The sequence below is a fragment of the Squalius cephalus genome, assembly GCF_949319135.1.
Source record: "Squalius cephalus genome assembly, chromosome: 13".
NCBI classification, from domain to species: Eukaryota; Metazoa; Chordata; class Actinopteri; order Cypriniformes; family Leuciscidae; genus Squalius; species Squalius cephalus.
The window spans coordinates 33,289,737-33,306,223 of record NC_137134.1 but is presented as its reverse complement, the minus strand read 5'-3'; positions in this window follow the sequence as shown (position 1 = coordinate 33,306,223).

The window sequence follows — 16,487 nt, the reverse complement described above, 5'->3', positions numbered from 1 at the left end:
ATTTCAAATTATACCAGATGACGTATGTAGAGCGACAGATATTCAACGAAGACGACGACGATGGGTCAGATTTATGTGTACACCAGAGAGTCCTGCACGGGTCCGATTTTGTAAATCCGCACCCGACCCGTTTTCCAACAGCAGCACTAATAAAAATCTGCACCGACCCGCTTAAAATAGAACCGACACCCGACTCGCGCCCGAAATAAAATCAGTTTAGACTATCACATTATAGACACACTTACAAACATTTTTATTGCCAGGTCATACAGAAGTTATTACACGACCATTAAGGACAACTTCAGCCGAAGCTGTCAAAAGGCCGATACATGAAGAACATGGCTAACGTTACCACAAAACTGAGTAGCCTTATAACATTTTACCAGACGCGGCTACAACACTATATGCCACACAATTTCGTCTAGCCTACATCTGACAATTTTGGGTTCAAACACACCCTGCACACCACACATACTTAACAGTGTTAAATATGAAAAATACCGTTCGATAGAGCTGCTTTGTTACCAGTTATCTGCGTGCTTCCTCAGGGATGAAGTTCCACATTTGCGGCTATCCAACACGAAAATGTTTGCAGCAAAGCCTTTCACAATATTTTCTTCAGATAACTCCAAATTTCTCCCACACACTAGACTTGATTTTTGATGACGTATTGTCGACAACTTTACAATCTCCACTAGCTATTCTTTTCTTCAACTCCTCAGCATCCATCTTGACGACTGCAAGCAGAACGCGCGCGCGCGGTTGTGATGCATTTTTAAAAATGAAAGTAGCCTTGGTAACGTTATAGATCCTGGGAGGGCGTGGCGCGTCGGCACAAATAAACTGATGTGGATTTTAAATTATTTTATCAACTTGAAATACAGGCATATTTTTGTAGATGTGTTCCTAAAAATATGCATATATTTTTACGTCTGTCATGTTGGATCCATAGATAAACAAACTGCTTCGGTGTGTCGCATATACTTCGTCATCGTCTTCCTGCTCCCTCCCCGTTCTGTGATTGGTTCCCTATTTCAGGGGAAAAATTAGTCCATGGTATCCAGACTACCTTGCAGCGTGAATAAAATCGCGTTGCTCAAGGCAGTATGGGGAAACCCAGGCTAATGTTACGCATCAGTTTTAAGGAAATTGCAGAGAGTGAGTTGTTTGCTCGCTCCTCCACTAGTTGGCGCTCCAGTGTCTGTCATCGTTAATTCACCAGTCGCTCTCTTTGCTCCTCTGCCTGATAACCTTTTCACATTATTTTATCTCCTATTGTAGCTTTGCAATCGGTTAATTGAAAACTAAAAACTATTAAACATAGCACGTTTGCTCATTTCAAAGTTGGTTACAGTGACTGTTGTTGTTCGTGGTTTGGCCACAGTGAGGCGCCATTTAACAGACAGTCAATTCACAATTCACAAGAAATATGCTTCAAAATATAATGGCAGGAAGCGATATGAAAACTGGTGTTTGAAATGAAATATTTGTGAATTAAGATCCGTTTACACTTTTAGAAAATTCTGTCATGTTCTCAAACTCATTAAAAATAAAAATTCTTGCAATCTTTTGAACAATGAACATACAAGGGCAATAACATCCCAACAACAAAAAATTAAATATAATAATAAACAAATATAATAGAAAAGAAAAAAGAGAACGCAGAGAGAAATTCAGATAACTACAAATAAGAGTTACAAATTATTCAAAGATTAGATAGTTTATTTTTTCTTTCGCTTTATTATTTATTGTTTCTTTTAATGTATACCAGTATTGGCCTGTTTCTATTTTAAAATGAGTCAAATTTGTTTTTTATTACTCTCCATTTACATTTGTGGATAAATATTTTTTATTAAATTCACAATATAACAAAAATTTTAAATTTAAAATTAAAAAAAATTATTCACCAGTATTATCATATAAAAATGAGTTCAAGTTCAAACATGTTTGATATATAGGATTTTAAATCGAAGACTTAAGACTGTGATGACGTCAGTCCTGTCAAAATAGCCAATGAGAAACAAGCAGGGCTGTCGTGGTGAAGGAATTTCCCTGGAGGTAATTTTGAGTGACTCAACAGCGCAATATGCGGTATTATCTCCATTTATTTATTTATTTATTTATTTATTTATTTATTGCTAAATATACGCTGTGGTCAGCAGGCACGAAGACGAGTACATGTTCATCAATGAAACCGAAACTAAAGTGGAGTAAACAAAATACAATGTCAAAATAAGAGTCCACATAATATAATAACAGAACATAAACGGTAACCTGACAATAAGCTTGTTAGGCCATTGTTATATAACAGTTAGTTCCGATCCTCGAATCTCACTTTATGAGAGGCTTTCTGCTGATATTTCACCAGGATCGGCATTGCTCTCTGCGTGTTATAGAGAGGCTGTCATCAGTGCAGTTACACTGTTACACCACAAGATGGCGCCACGCGACTGTCTTTGAGTGAGTCATGAAACTGTTCATTCAACGGAAATGCACGTCTATTATAGACTGTATTCTTTTCTATAGCCTACGAATGCCCTTAAAATTATGAAAAGGTAAAAATGCACAAAAAAAAAAAAACGCTAAAATGCAACGTTTTGGTATAATAGAAGATTATGAATTGAAAATAAACCCTCTCTTTAGTTTAATTAAAAAAGATTTTCAATCCATTTTTGCACCTGATCTTACTGTTATATTGCAATGATGTATTATTTTTGCCATGTTGTTTGTGCATGATATTTTTTTCAGTAAAAAAACTACGGAAATACAAGCTTTTTTTTCTATTAAAGAAACTATCAACTTTAACAATGTTAAAACAACTACAACAACAAACAACATACTATTAAAATTGTCAATGAGCCATTTATCTTTCATCAAATGTTCATCCACATGTAATTTGCAAAGTTAAATTCTAACCATTAGATGTCGATAGAGAGCCAGAGATTCAGCACTGAATCCCAATAGCCTGATTTGATACAACATGCAGTGCAGGTAGAAAACTTCACTTGACACCCCCAACATCTTCAATTTCACTTAAAAAAAAAAGTACATATTATATATTGAAAAGGTCTTGGGGCATCTTGTTCACACACTGTTCTCTCTCTGTCTGTGTTGTAAATGCAAAAAAGTGCATTTAAAACCCAAATCATTTGCATGATTAAAGTCAGGTTGGAGCAATAACCATAAATGTCTGAGTTTACAAATGCCATTGTCATAATCTCTAAAAAGCAAGGTCTAATTTTGCAGTTAAAGGTAATATTACCCACAACAATCGTTCTTAGTACTTAAATGTCATTTTTAGCATTTTAGAATCGACTCACAGGCAGTATATGTTTATATAAAGCAGAAAGAAAATGATATGTGATTCACTTAATGCATGACACTCAGTTTGTGAGTCAAAGTGAAACCTGTTGTGTCCTCATTTGTTTATCTAGAACAAAAAGTGGTTTCATTTGTTAGGAGGAAAGACAGCGTGTGCACAAGAGTTTGTGGGTGAACAGCTTCTTTCCTTTCACTAACATGAATATCACAATCTGAATTCCACATCAAACAAACATTTACAGCAAAATAATATAGTAAATGTAGTTACACAGAATGTTATTTTCTGATTTTATTTCTCCTTCAACAATATAGGATACAGCAAATAAATAAATAAATAAATAAATAACCTGTGGCTGTCTACAAGAATAGTTTATGCTGCATAGTAAGCATGTTTGCAACTCTAACCTCAGCACTGTGTGTGTGTAGACTCAAGACTTACATCTTGTTAGAGGAGGATTCATGCATCGCCTGGTCACTCTTAATGTTGACATTCATTGAGTTATTGACTGTTTAGTCAATTCTAACATTTTAGGCTTCCATTCAGATTACACATTGCCATGAGTGCCGCATCTTTGCCTAAAAAGGCCCACATGTGATTTAAAATATTTGGGCCATATTTGCCATTTTACATGTGGGCCACATCAGGCTCAAATACATTTTTTTCCAGGCCATAAGAAGACCTGCAGTGCCGCATCATTGCCTGAAGTGGCCCATATCTGGGTCTGCTATCTGGGATTTTGAAGCAGTTATATTCATTTTTGAAAATGTATGTTTTTAATAAGCAACTAAATGAGACCAACTGGGGTGTGAGTGTGGTCTTGATGCTATCAAATATTGGCTGGATTTGTGTTTATTAGTCCAGTCAACGTTAGACATTCTGAAACTTGACTGGATTTTTCAAATATATTTTTTGCAGACTTAATAGAATATGTTGTCTTAACTAAGCCCAAGCAAGAATATTAGTAGTTTAAACTAATTAACTAACTAACTAACTAGGGAGGAGTGAACCCACCTAATCTTTCAATGAACTGCAGATCATATAAGCAGCCGCTCACCGTGCTCTGGCATCAGCTGTTCTGGCGTCCCTCCACCTCCCCCACTCCACCAACAAAATATAGGCATCTTGCTACCATACTCATAATCTAAGCATTTGTAGTCCCACTGGGGGGTTTATCTATAAGCTCGAGTTGAAGCTGCTTCCTCGAGCCCCTCCATTGCGGACAGCAAGCCAAATACGCTTAACCTTATTAGCTTAAAGATTATATGGGCAAAGGAACTCGTGAAAGTTTTATTAGTTGATAAAATGTATTTTATATTTCATAATACAGAGTGCATGTTTTCACAGTAAATTTACAAAGAACATTTCAAATATCACAGTATGTAAATAAACACTGGCCTGAATATTAAAAACTCAATATGCTCACAAATATTTACACAAACGTTAATAGCAATATCTCCCTCTCAGTTTATTATATAAAATGCAAAAAACCTAGATACTGTTTATACAATACAAGTTTCATAACTGGTTTGAGACTGTCATGTTGAGTGATTTTGGTTCAGAGATTAGCATAATGAAAATGTTAGTGTGTTGAAAGCATGTCTTTAGCATATAGCTAAATATTCTCATCAAATATAGTTATCAACACATAACAAGCACCTGTTTTTGCATACAGTCACACAACCTGCACTTCTTAACCATTTAAAAAGTGATATGCATGTGTGTAAATCCGTATAGACTAAATCTGCCAGCTGCCATTGTCATGTGAAATTGTGTCACCGTTCCCCACCTGACTCCTCCTCATCTTCATTGGATAAAGTGTCCGTCGGCTGCACAGTATATGTACTAGTGTTGTTGGGGTCCTCTTCTGGTATCAAGGACAACATTGTCTCATTTAGATTATCCCCACATATTTGAGTGGCAGCTGTAGAAAACAAAGAAACACAGAAGGGTAAAAGACAGAAAGTTGCAATGAGGTCAAACAGATCAAACCACCTGAGAAAGTAGTTACTATGTCTGATTTCAAAGAAATTGATGGCAAAAGTTTGGAAGAAACTGTACAGCACCTTAAAACATCAACCTGCGCTCTTGACACACTTCCCACATCATTTTTCAAAAGTGTGTTAAACAGTTTAGAAGCAGATCTCCTAGAAGTGGTAAATGTCTCACTTCGCTCTGGGAGTTTTCCATACTCCCTGAAAACTGCAGTTGTCAATCTGGAACAAAAGAGCAATCTGGATAAGACCATATTGAGCAACTATAGGCCGATCTCAAATCTTCCTTTCATAGGCAAGATCATTGAAAAAGTTGTCTTCAATCAGCTGAACAAATTCTTGAGCTTGAATGGATACTTTGACAATTTTCAATCTGGTTTCCGACCGCACCACAGCACAGAGACAGCGCTCATAAAGATAATAAACGATATTCGCTTAAATACTGATTCAGGCAAACTATCAGTGCTGGTACTACTCGACCTCAGTGCTGCATTTGACACTGTCGATCATAACATACTTCTGGACAGGCTGGAAAACTGGGTGGGGCTTTCTGGGATAGTCCTAAAATGGTTCAGGTCATACTTAGATGGGAGAGGCTATTATGTGAGTATAGGAGACCATAAGTCTGAGTGGACATCCATGACATGCGGAGTACCTCAAGGCTCAATTCTTGCGCCACTCCTGTTCAACCTGTATATGCTCCCAATGAGCCAAATAATGAGAAAGAACCAAATTGCTTACCACAGCTATGCAGACGACACACAGCTCTACTTAGCCCTATCGCCTAACGATTACAGCCCCACTGACTCCCTGTGCCAATGCATTGATGAAGTCAACAGCTGGATGTGTCAAAACTTTCTTCAGTTAAACAAAGACAAAACTGAAGTCATTGCGTTTGGAAGCAAAGATGAAGTTCTCAAGGTGAACGCATACCTTCACTCTAGGGGTCAAACAACTAAAAATCAAGTTAGGAATCTTGGTGTGACACTAGAGTCAGACCTTAGTTTCAGTAGTCATGTCAAAGCAATAACTAAATCAGCATACTATCATCTGAAAAATATTGCAAGAATTAGATGCTTTGTTTCCAGACAAGACTTAGAAAAACTAGTGCATGCTTTCATCACCAGCAGGGTGGATTATTGTAATGGACTCCTCACTGGCCTTCCCAAAAAGACCATAAGACAGTTGCAGCTCATACAGAACGCTGCCGCCAGGATTCTGAGCAGAACCAGAAAATATGAACATATCACACCAGTCCTCAGGTCTTTACACTGGCTCCCAGTTAAATTTAGGGTTGATTTTAAAGTATTGTTACTGGTATATAAATCATTCAATGGCCTAGGACCTCAATACATTGCAGATATGCTCACTGAATATAAACCCAACAGATCACTCAGATCACTAGGATCATATCAGCTTGAAATACCAAGGGTTCACTCTAAGCATGGCGAGTCCGCTTTTAGCTATTATGCTAGCCGCAGCTGGAACCAGCTTCCAGAGGAGATCAGATGTGCTCCTACAATAGTCACATTCAAATCCAGACTCAAAACACTTCTGTTCAGCTGTGCATTTACTGAATGAGCACTGTGCCAATGTTCGTCCGACTGTTTGTACTGTATTTTATTTTATTTTTCTAAACTGTTTTAATTATTCTTATTTCTTTTATTATTTTAATTTCTTCTATGTAAAGCACTTTGAATTGCCATTGTGTATGAAATGTGCTATATAAATAAACTTGCCTTGCCTTTTATGGCACACAGCAATGACAGTAAATAAGGTTGTGGAATCAGACACTCTGGAATCAGCGTATTTCCATCGTAGTCGATCATCTCTCGGTAAGTCATCAACACCAGAGTTTAGAGTGACAGTTTCTCCATGCTTCACTTTTACAGGCCGTGCAGAATTATTAGGCACGTTGATTTTCTGATCATATTTTTTTCCCAGGAACATTTTGCCAATTCCAAACCATATTAATCTTAATAACTACTATTAATTTTGTATTTAATCATGTATAAGTGATATATAATTGTTCATGAAGGCTGGAAATGAAAAATGTCTTATTTTCAGGTGTGCAGAATTATTAGGCAAGTTTTCTTTTACAGATAAAATAAGCCAAAAAAGAGATTTAACAAAGACTGAAAAGTCAAAAATTATTAAATCCCCATGAGAAGAATGCAATACTAATGCAATACTAGAGATTGCAGTTAAGGCATGACCATTGGAGAGTGAAATGCTCAGTGGGTCAGCAGGGTCAGACAAAAACATGTGGAGAAGAAAAGACACATGCTAACTGCAAAAGAATGAAGAATTATGGTGAAGAATTAAGTGTGAAACCATCAGGAACCCTTTAGTCTTCAGCGCCACCATTTTCCAGAACTGCAACCTACCTGGAGTCTCCAGAAGAGCAAGGTGTCAGGGTCTCAGAGACTTGGGTTAGGCAAAGAATCCTAAAAAATGACCCCCTCTTAATAAGAATCACAAGCTGAAGTGTAGTAAAATACATGAAGACTGTTTTTTTGAAGGCTTTATAGACAGACAGATTGAGAGTGACTCTTGAAGGACCAGCACCACATCCTCTTCTACCACTGTTTGAAAAATTCATCTTCTAGAATACGTTTTAATAAGTTTTGGGAGTTCATTTTTTGTCCATCTCCTACCCTGAAGTCCGTTTTGCAGAGATGGACTAAAAATGAACTCCCAAAACTTATGTATTTCTTATGTATTTTCTTCATGTATTTCACAACACTTCAGCTTGTGATTCTTATTAAGAGGGGGTCATTTTTTAGGATTCTTTGCCTAACCCAAGTCTCTGAGACCCTGACACCTTGCTCTTCTGGAGACTCCAGGTAGGTTGCAGTTCTGGAAAATGATGGCTCTGAAGACTAAAGGGTTCCTGATGGTTTCACACTTAATTCTTCACCATAATTCTTCATTCTTTTGCAGTTAGCATGTGTCTTTTCTTCTCCACATGTTTTTGTCTGACCCTGCTGACCCAATGAGCATTTCACTCTCCAATGGTCATGCCTTAACTGTAATCTCTAGTATTGCATTAGTATTGCATTCTTCTCATGGGGATTTAATAATTTTTGACTTTTCAGTCTTTGTTAAATCTCTTTTTTGGCTTATTTTATCTGTAAAAGAAAACTTGCCTAATAATTCTGCACACCTGAAAATAAGACATTTTTCATTTCCAGCCTTCATGAACAATTATATATCACTTAAAAATGATTAAATACAAAATTAATAGTAGTTATTAAGATTAATATGGTTTGGAATTGGCAAAATGTTCCTGGAAATAAAATATGATCAGAAAATCAACGTGCCTAATAATTCTGCACACACTGTATTATCTGTCACATCTGCTTGACATAGTTTATCAGTTAAAGATTGTTAAACAATTATTACTTTTAAGTACTCAACCTACTCACAGTAACATTGAATATCTTTGAGCTATTCTGTCCCTCGCTGGAGATGTGGAGTTTATAATTTCCACAGAGTGTATGTGTGATGTTAGTGATGGTGAGAGATCCGGTGTTGTAGTCCAGTTTTAAACGGCCTTTGAATCTTTCTTCATTATGTAGGTATTCCTCGTTGTTTGTTTTATCCCACTTAGCTATGACAACAAATTCAGTCTGATTGTTTCCTTTCGAATCCGCAAACTTCCAACGTATCAGCTCATTTTCCTGTATTTCAGTGATATCAGTTTGTAGAGTCACAGGTTCTCTCACGGTCACGAATACTGACTTAATTTCATCTCTCTCAGTTTTCACATCTGGAGAACACAGATCAGTGTAAGCCAAGTTTTATTCAACAACACATTAACAATCACACGATTTAATTCAATAAAGCCTTCTGTCATCTAACTATAATATTATGACTTTATATCTTTGTAAAGATGTCTCAATGGACAGAATAATGCCACATCAAACACATATAAGCACAAGAGTCCGTACACACAAAGTAAATTGTATCTCACCATCAGTTAGCTGAACATTTTCTTCCTCAGGTCGGTCTGTATAAAAATAATCACTTAAAGGTTGTCTAAGCGATGTCAGGCCAAAACATTTTTTGTCACATACAGCAAACATCTCCTCACTATCCGCTAGCTGCCTGTCCCCTGAACACACTGTAAAAAAACGCGGTCTCTGTAGACACCACAGGCTCCACAAACGGCAACAAAAACAAACTGTGCTCACCCGCACCACGAAACATAACAAACAGAGCTCCAGCCAATCACCGACAAGAAGTGTTGGAGGGTGGGGTTTGCGCGTTTGCGGGGTTAGTGCGCGTGCACATGAGGTGGGTGTGTGGAGGAGAGAGATGAAGAGGGAAGTTTGAATTATGGCCGACACACGACCAAAGAGACGACGTTCCGATGAACAGAACAACTTGCAAGAGGGACAAGGATAAGGAACGTGCGAAGTCCCGAATTTACATCGGAAAAACCTTTGAAATGTGGCGAGACCTCCGCCGGCAGAAGGGATTAGCTACTATCCGACATTCAGTTGCTCTGTTTTTGCAGAACAGGTAACGTTAAATTCACTTTTCTTTCTAAACTGACGTTCATGTTCGCCAAACCAACACAAGGATGTAATTAGCTAGATTTATGCAGTCAGCGTTAACTTTGGTGAATACAACATGTAGCCTACGTTATGTTTCTAGCAGCGATCAAGCAAATTCACAGTAACGTTAGGGCGACAATTTGTGTAAGTTAAGGGTTGTTTTCACCCACGGTTTGTCGTGAATTTGAATGTTCATTTATAGGCTATTGACAACTTTGACTAAATTGGTTTACAACGCCGCCGTTGTTTATGCTCACTGGGAAACGCGAAGCTAACGTTATCTTGCTATCATTGCGTCCTTGTATGGGAGCTATTTATAACCTCAGGTGGCAAAACGATTTTAAGATAATTTTTCTCTTTTTCTGCATTCTGTTCTGCAATATATAAAAGCATTTATCTAACTTGGCGACATTACACATTGAATGAAGTATCAGTAAAACTTAACTTTGTAGTGACTATTTTGACTTTCCTTTATGCCGGAAGGGAGGGGAGGAGGGAGGAGACGGGATGAGGAGGAGGGAGGGTCTAGCCAGCCTCCGTTTTGTTTGACAATAATTCGAATGTCAACAAGAAGAAACGTCTCCCGGGATCGCTTAGACAACCTTTAATTTAAACAATGAAGTAGAATTAAACAACAACAAAGAATCCAACAAAACTGTATTTTGCACAATAAGAGCCAGAAGCTACTAACCTCAAATTAGTGTGTGGGCGCAATTTAATAAATGCACCAATAGGAGTGGAAAGTTCTGGGCATGTGACAGTATAAAATTTTCATGCTACACTAATTGCTTAAAAAGATTTTATTGTGGTAGCCTATGGTATTATTATAAAGAACAAGGTAACACTTTAACAAGGTCTCATTAGTTAACGTTAGTTAATACATTAACTAACATTAACAATGAGCAAGCTACATTTGTTACAGAAGTTATTATTTGTCAACATTAGTTAAAATAATATCATTATTAGTTCAGGTCCATTAAAGCTGCAGTTCGTAACTTTTTTTGGTTCGATCTCCTTACTATATCCTTACCTTAACCCAATTCACAATGGTAAACTTGTAATAATGTGTTCTAATTTGAGTAATACTGGTAAGTTTCCACGTGCTGCAGTTCATCTTTGAGTCATTACGTCAATTATGTATGGAAGGCATGCACTGACGTCACTTTTCCACCGGATTTCCTAAGAACAGAAGAGCTGCTGTTGGATTTAATAGGAGAAACTGTGAAAACGCGAGTAAAACAAACAATTATCATTTTAAACTAAAGGTTGGACTCAATATAGTGTTCCTTGCAACTTCCCAAAGATCCAGTGATCAGAGGTTACTTAACCTAATATTAGGCCCCGGGGCTGAGAGGTTTTGTAGGCCCCCCATCCTCTCAATTTATAGAGTCTCATTTTAAAAAAAGTGTAATATCTAGGTAATCTACATCACAGCTGAGAAATTTCTCATTGCAAATGAGAAGCGAGCGACAACCAATAGGAAAGAAGCCTTTCAGTGGAGCTCCCGTCACCGTCTCCAGTGCAGTGCAGGAGACAGAAGAGTTCGAGGGCGATTTCACTGTTTTATATGATTTGACCAACTAACCACAACCAGTCGACAGTCTCAGTGAGTTTAATTCATACATTTATAGGTCGAGTGTTGTAGTTTTATGATGCAAGTTTAGCACTGCTGCAGTTCATTTTACAGTTTCCCCTGCATTATCTTGACTATTAGGGACAAGAAAATGTATTATTTGTCAAATTTGGGGAGTTTAATTTGTAGATTGATCGATCGTTAATCTAGTAAATTATTTAATCCACTGAACACTGTGTGGTAATATAAAAACAGCATACTGTTTCTTTTGAGCCTAATACCTAGTCAAATTAAAACAATATAGTTGTATCACTTGTGATGGTGTTTTGTATAGATGTGGCCAGACGAGCAGTCTACCAATAACATTAGAGCGACAGCACTACCAACACCCACAAGAGACTTCACAGTATAGAGACTAGCGACATACAACGACAAAATCGCTGGCTGTGTGAACGGGGCTTATGGGGCCACTCAATCAGCAGACATGTAACGTACGATTAGAGTGATTGACAGAAAACCTGACAAGTTACAAAACAATGACCTTTTCAGCTCATCATGAACCTGAACTTGGGAGGCCCCTGAACTTGGGAGGCCCCTGGGCTTCAGCCCAGGTAAGCCCGTGCATTAATGCGGCCTTGCCAGTGATATTGACATGCAGCAGGAATCGTGTTTCCTGACATTTATATATGTCCTTATTTTGACACCGGGAAATACATAAAGAAAATTTGTCTGTGAACGCTTTATATAAATACAATATAAGTAGGTCTAAATCCATATGATCACTTATGTATATCAATCTTATATCATCCTTAAAACAGTATAGTTTTTTGTCAGTGTTTATATTAAAACATCCAATTATGCAGAACGATAGTAAATATTTAATTGATGAGTTGATGAGAATTGATGAGTCAATTCAATATATAACAATACAAAATATTGGATATTTTACCCCTAAATTCAGCATATTGACACAAAATGATAAATCTACCTTTCTCTGCCTGGAGTCCAGTTGTTTCTATGAATCGCAACGATCCATTTGCTTATCTGTTCTATAGCTTTCACCAGTCTGTAAAATATACCTCTGCTTTCTTATCAAATGTACACTGTAAAAAAATTACATCCCCAAGTCAAAAATTTCTAGTGACTGATAAAATCTAAATTTTTCAATTAGTCTGACGTATTATTTCTCATTGAGCCAATGTTAACAGACTATTGCAACAAGAATTGCACTTGGGCCAATTTAAAAATTTAGATGTGACCAGTCACTAGAAAATTCTGACTTGGAGAGGTTAGAAATTTTTCACAGTGTAGTTGTACAGTCACTCATACGCAAAGCTCTTTCCCGTTTTAGATGCGTTTTTGTGTGTTTTTCGCAGCCTTCACGCTAAAAAACAAATCCAGTCTTTTTGTCAGCCGACGGTGATGTCACTAACAGGTGTCATTCAGATTTCCTCCTCCAATCTTATCACAGGATCCATTGTGTTTCTTCCTTTTCTAAATCCGCTTTGACATCTAGCCATTTTATTCTCCAAGGAGCCTCTACCCTCCAAAAAATGTGTTAGTTTTCCATTCTCTTATATGTTGATGGAATAGGTCTAAATTATAAAGGGTGACCAGCATCTTTTTTAATGAAATAATTACTGGCTCTTTCCAGCTTGGAAGCCTTCCCACGTTCCACAACAGTATCCAGACTTTCCAGTTTTGTTTTCCCATACTGCAATACATGCACGTCATCTTTTCCTGGAGCCGTTTCCCCTGTGCTATTCAATGCTTTCTGTAACTCTCCCTCTCCCATGTTTAAAAGAGCATCTTGCTCCTCATCTCCATTAACTTTCCTGCATATTACATCCTTATACTGTGCTTTTGTTCTTTCTATTTACATTTTTTTCTATTAGCCTATATTTTCTTTCTATATTTATTAACAAATATTTACAAATTTCATATATATAGCCTATATATATATTAACAAAAGCCTTTGCCATCATTTCTAACTTTTCATTATTTGTGGTCGCAATCATATTTCCTTCAGTCATAACAGGGTAATTTCATTCACCCAAAGTGAATGTTGCAGGACGCTTTTAGTATACACTTGATGGGACATGGTTGGGGCACTACAAGTCCCATCAGCCCTATAGCTCTATATAATGAAGTAGTGAGGTTTGTTCGCTCTCTCTCGCTTCCTGTCCTTGACTGACCTGTGGATGAATGGATGTCGCGGCACATCTAAAGCGTCAACTGCTGGTAGATATAGAGATTAGTTTGCTATCTCGCTTCCTCTTTGCTGCACTGATTGTGAGTCATGTGTGAATGATGTCGCGGCAGATTGATCACTTCAGAAGAAGAGTATAGCGGACGAGCAGTTATGTTAAATGTTGGCACAGCGTTATTGAGAGCTGAATATATGATAGGCTACACACCGTTAAGGAGGTAGTAGTTTTACAATTTTATGAAATTGTTTTTAGGATTATGTTTTAATGATTTTCTTTTCTTTTGTTTTTAGTGTTTTTGCCGGATTTTGCCGGAGTGTCAGTCAATAAGGAGCCCGATCTCATGAAAGTGCGTATCTATAGAACGAATGATATTTCTCGTATCATTTACAGCCCCTGACAAAAGTCTTGTCGCTTGTGTACAAATTTACCTGAAGTGCCGCTGAAATATATTTCTAATCAAGATTTTTTGGTAACACTTTAGAATACTGTATCTTACTTACTACATAACTAATAAGGAATTATTGAGGAACTAATAGATAATTATTTATTAACACTTAAGTCACTACTGTTAACTACTAAGGAAGATGTGTTAACTAATTAGTATGTAATATAATTGTATGATTGTGTTAAGTTTCAGTTAGTTAATCAATAACTAATGAATTATGTCATAACTCTTGAAGAACTATTATTAATTATCTATTAATTAATGTGCAAGAAAAATAACTAAGAAGTAACTAATGAACAGTCATACACAGTGGTTACTACAATAAACCGTTTTATTTTAGCAGTGGAGTGGTGGATGAAGTACACAAATCAAGTACTTGAGTAAAAGTACAGATAACCCAATAAAATATTACTCCAGTAAAATGATAAACTATTGGCCTATTCATTTTCAAAATTACCTTAGTAAAAGTACAAAGGTAATTACTTGAAAAGTAAAAAGCACTGATCAATGTTTTTTATTTTATCTTCTAGCCAGTTTTAGTCATTCTTCAGCACTAATAAGAAAGATAAGTGCAGATATTTACTAGGCTATATATTGATCTGCAAATAAGCAAACTTTTTATTTAATTAGCAAAATGTATCATAATGTATGATAACTTATCTATTTTACAAAGGTTTAGATACTACCGTTAATAATGTGTTTTTTACAGTAAGTTTGATTTGAGTCAGAAGTATGTGGTAATTCTGTATTAAGTACTAATGAGTTCATTATATTCTCACTTTAGAATACTGTTCCAGGTTCCAAGTAATTCCTGAAGAATTATCTAATAATTATTTGTTAATTACCAATTAATTTCCTTATATGTTCACTTTAGAATACTGTTTCAGGTTCCAAGTAATTCCTGAAGAATTATCTAATAATTATTTGTTAATTACCAATTAATTTCCTTATATGTTCACTTTAGAATACTGTTTCAGGTTCCAAGTAATTCCTGAAGAATTATCTAATAATTATTTGTTAATTACCAATTAATTTCCTTATATGTTCACTTTAGAATACTGTTTCAGGTTATAATTCCTGGATAATTATTTGATAATTATTTATTAATTACTAATGAGTTCCCTATATTCTCACTTTAGAATACTGTTCCAGGTTCCAAGTAATTCCTGCAGAATTATTTGATAATTATTTATGAATTACTAATAAGTTCCCTATATTTTCAGTTTCCCTCAGTCATTGCCTCAAACATGAATTTACTCAATGGCATTCTATGCTGAGGAAAACAGACACACACAGTACTGTATATAAAATATAAAAACTAATCTGAGGTTAGTTTTGTATGACTGTTCATTAGTAGTTACTTCTTCTTAGTTATTTTTCTTGAACCTTAATTAGTAGATAATTAGTAGTAGTTCTTCAAGAGTTATGACAGAATTCATTATTTATTGATTAACTAACTGTTACTTAACACAATCATAAAAATATATTACAACACATCTTCCTTAGTAGTTAACAGTAGTGAAGAAGTAGTTAATGAATAATTACCTATTAGTTCTTCAATAATGACTTATTAGTTATGCAGTAAGTAAGTAAGTAAAAAAAGAAAATCACACTCATTTTGTGAAATCCATCCCTCATTTTTAGCATGTATGGTCTAATAAAATGTAAGTCGGTTCGTTTTTAAATCTTTCTACTGGATTAAATGTCCGGAGCTGGTTGCTAATGCATAAAACGTCCAAAACATCCACTTTTCAAAAGACACAGTTAAATTTGACTGATCCTTGATGGCATTCTGCGCTATTTTGATATAGGCTATAGGCTAGGCCTATTCTTTGATGTTTTTTTTTACATAGGCCTATATATATATTATTATTTAGTAGATTTGACCCATTTAATCCGAAAAATTTCCCAGAGATGACATGTATGAATCTGCATGGTATGTGTAAGGATATTAAACAATCAATTTCAATTATGTAAAAAAAAAATGAAAAGTCCATGAAACAAATGGTGTTATGTCTGGTCACAATTGTGACCGGTAGTAGAACACAGGGAGTCTAGGTCTATTGTGTTAATGAATTTAAAAAATGATTAAATACTCGGTTAAATAGTTGAAATGAGTGTTTTATTCCATTAACCATGAAGTAAACATTGTCTGGCTCAGTTTCAAAAAGCAAAAATAGCATTCCTATGCAGCAGTACGGCACGGCAAATAATCAAATAAAATGATGACAAAATTACATAAATTATAATAAATTGGAAGATATTTAAATAAACTGAAATAATAAATAACACAATAAATAAGTACAGACAGACACTCAGATCTCTGCTATCAGAGCATCAAATACTGGCATTAGCTAAATTATTTCTCATTGAACATAGCCACA